General features: G+C 32.6%; 1 pseudogene; it reads right to left on the bottom strand.

Moving 5' to 3' along the window:
* Positions 1 to 443: 443 nt before the first annotated feature.
* LOC131065682 (agamous-like MADS-box protein AGL80) lies at positions 444 to 1560 on the bottom strand (annotated as a pseudogene).
* Positions 1561 to 3501: the final 1941 nt, after the last annotated feature.

The following is a 3501-nucleotide window of genomic DNA, read 5'->3' as shown; positions in this document are numbered from 1 at the left end:
ACCATGGATTTCAATTTTATTTATTTTCCATGTCTTTCAAACATTGATCATTGATTACATAATTTACATTATAACCCTGAAAGATTAAAGACATAATTTCCAGTCTATAATATTTGTATTTTTCTTGTCTAGTTTGTACTGTGTAATATTTTTCATCATTAATGTTTCGAATCATACTAAAATTTGGAAAATAGAAAGGGAAACAATTTTGACCTCTAACTGATATATTATCTCAGAGTTCCATGTAGTATGGTCTTAACTACTATATGAATGTTGGCACTTCACAATGAAATATCACCTCACTGAGCATCCAAAATTTTTCCAAATATTGCAGAAATTTTTTTTTATTAAAAAAACAATTTCATAAAAGATTTTGCAATTTTTTAAACATTTCCTTTCTCTTTAAGCCCTAGATTCCCTGAAATCTATTCAAAACCCTTAAATCATAATCCCATTTTGAAAGTTAGCACAACAATCAAAACAGTTGAATGAAGGAAAACAAAATTATAAGATGAAGTCTCCCAAAGGAAAATTCTCTCACCTCCAAGGTGCTTCTGATGAATGTTCTGTCCATCCATCAAGCTATGTACCATCCGCTGAAGCTCGGCAGTAGCTTGCAACTCTTGCGACCCACATGAAGAACCCATATTACTATGGTGATGTTCTGGGCAAGGACAATACGCAGTACAGCAGGGTGTCCAGTGGCCTGAGTGGATATGATGATCAGAGATAAAAGGGAAGTTCTTTCTTGTCAGTAGATGAGCGCTCTCAACTAGAATTCTATCATGCTGGATATTATCCATGCCAGCTATCTCCACCTTATCTTTGTTTGTATTGTAGTTAGTATGCTGAGAGTCCATCACAGCTGTGAAAATGATGGGATTTCCCTTGGCAGAAGTTGCCCCGAAATTGTTCTTGTAGCACTGCTGCTCTTCTAGGGTTAGATAGGGCTGGACATGACCTGCTGTTAAGCTTAAACTTTCTTGGCTCTGATAGGGCATGGACAACAATAGATTGTGAAGCATTATGTGGGAGTTTGAAGGATGACATAATGGCTGATCCATTTCCAGCAACAGCAGCATGACAAGTCTCATGCTCTTGCCTTGTAAGAAAATTTATTCTCTCCTGTACAGCTTCAGGCTTGACATCTATGTACTCCAAAAAATCTCTGAGGTTTTCAACACTGAGTTCGTTCAAGCAGTTATCCCAACAAGGATACATGATGTCCATCTCAAGATCTTTGCTTTCCTTCCTTCTCATATTTAATTCAGACCTAAGTTTTCTAGGAAAGTGGAGTTATCGAGTTTCTTCTTGTCTTGGTCTTCTTTAGAAAGCCTTGTATATCTGTCAATGACCTCTAGAGCCATACATCAGGATGTTGATCATGAGATGTCTGAGGCCCAAAGCATACCATGCAACCTTCCACTCCACACAGAATACTCACCTCCTCAACCTTCTTTCTCAATCCTCTCTTCCTCTTCATAAATGTTACGTGTCTTTGGGGATCCATTTTATGGGAATCTTTGCTTCTGCAAAAGGAAAAATAACAACATTCAGCATGTAGAACACCAAATTAATAATAATTATAGAATATCTTTGACTCACCCAAGCATCCATTAGAGAAAACCTGAAGATGTAATAATTATTATGCTGCTGTGCAACACTTGTGAAGGTTGAATGTTTATCCCTTTTCTTCAAATCCAATCCGCATTCTCTCTGATATGCCCTCCTATAATTTTGCTGTTTATGAAATGTAACACAAGTTTGCCATTGATTTTTCTACTTTTTCTCTCTCTGTGAAACGGAAATAAAGAATTAGAATAGCAATGTATATCTATCATTTTGGGTGGATATTTTATTCAAACTAGTGATTAATTAAACTCTGTTAATAGTAAAGAGATAAACAAAATTGTAAATTTTTTTCATATTTTTGAAAATAAGTGCATACTTCTTTTCTGAAGTAGATTTTGTATTAAAGTGAGCAATAGTAATTTGTTAGTTTGTAATTAAAGGTAATAAATTTGTGATTCTAAATAAAGACATGCCATTAGTTAAACTAGCATATCTATATTTTGAAAAATCTATGTAAAAAATGTGTAGAGATATTGTTTTGTAAGTGTGTGTTTGCTTCAGAAAAAAATCTAATAAAGATAAGCACATTGATGATATCTTGGAGACATTATCATATAGATATTAAAATTGTAATTGTCAAAATTAAGCTTTCATTAATTAAATTAAAATTTATATTTTGTCATTTGTAAATTTAATTTAGCCATAGGAATTAATTGTAAATGCTTGATAAGAGTTAAATATGCAAGGCAAAATGGTCATTAATATAATATTTGTAAAATTGATTATAAACGTGTATAGGTAATGTGTCAAAACAACAACCATTTATAATTTATATTCTAATTATACACAATTGTATGGACAATAAACTAATATTTGTTTATAATTGTTTAAGGTGTGTTTTTAAGACATTATTTATAAGGTATAATATAATACAATTAATATAGTTAAACTAGCTAAACAATAAGCTAATAGTCGTGTGGCCTAATTTTGAATTCCAAATTCGATAATTGATTCATTACATAGTTAGCTTTAATAATTAACAAATTTGTTTGTATTTTCAGTATTGATTAATGTTATGCATCAAGTAGCATCTAAGATGATGAAAACAATTCATTATTTCGACTCCTTAGTTGTATGTATATATTTGTAATATTTATTAGTTTGTTGGTCTACCTATAATATTTTTAGTTGCTAAGTAACCATCTAACTGTTGGCATTTGCATGAAGATTGCATTAATGATATGTTATGTTGTCATTGATGTCAATTGAATCAGTAATGATATTGCTGATATTGTCGTTATTTTTGATATTGTCTTATCACTGGTAGGAAGAGTTTTGTGAAGGTTATTGTAAACCGGTATGTAAGTTTGTGAGTTGAATTGGTAATAGGAGTAAAAGGTTAAACCTTTTCTATGTTATGTAACGGGTAAACCCTACTAGTTGTTTTTGTTAAACCCTAATTGATTAAGGTTGTTGAATTGATTATGTTGGTTTATGATCTGATGTTGAGCGGTAATGATGGTGACACGTAAAGTCATTGTATGAAGACAAGTTCAAAATGTTTTGGTGCGTTTGATTGTTTGTCTAGGGAATGAGCAAAGTGTATTGCATCTAATGCAAAGCGTGTGATGAGTTACTGAGCTTGATGAAGCGGTAAGCAAGGAGCGGTTGAGGTTTTCTTGATTGATGTGTAGAGATTGCTATGAAATCCAACGGTCATGCTTGTACCGACTTGTTTGTAATATCGATGAGAGGATTAGATTTTTGTTGTGTTACTGGCCTAATTGATTTGTATTAAGGTCGATGAAGTTGTTTTGTTTAGTGTTGGCAAGAGTTAGCAAAAATCAGTTGAGTGTGTGGTTGCCGAATCGGAGAATGAGTCTGCAGTTTGAGTAAAGGAAGATAGAAGCTTAAATGGATCTGATCAAG

Source organism: Cryptomeria japonica, chromosome 7 (genome assembly GCF_030272615.1).
Source record: "Cryptomeria japonica chromosome 7, Sugi_1.0, whole genome shotgun sequence".
NCBI classification, from domain to species: Eukaryota; Viridiplantae; Streptophyta; class Pinopsida; order Cupressales; family Cupressaceae; genus Cryptomeria; species Cryptomeria japonica.
Note: the sequence above shows the minus strand (reverse complement) of the source record. Positions and strands in the feature narration are given on the sequence as shown.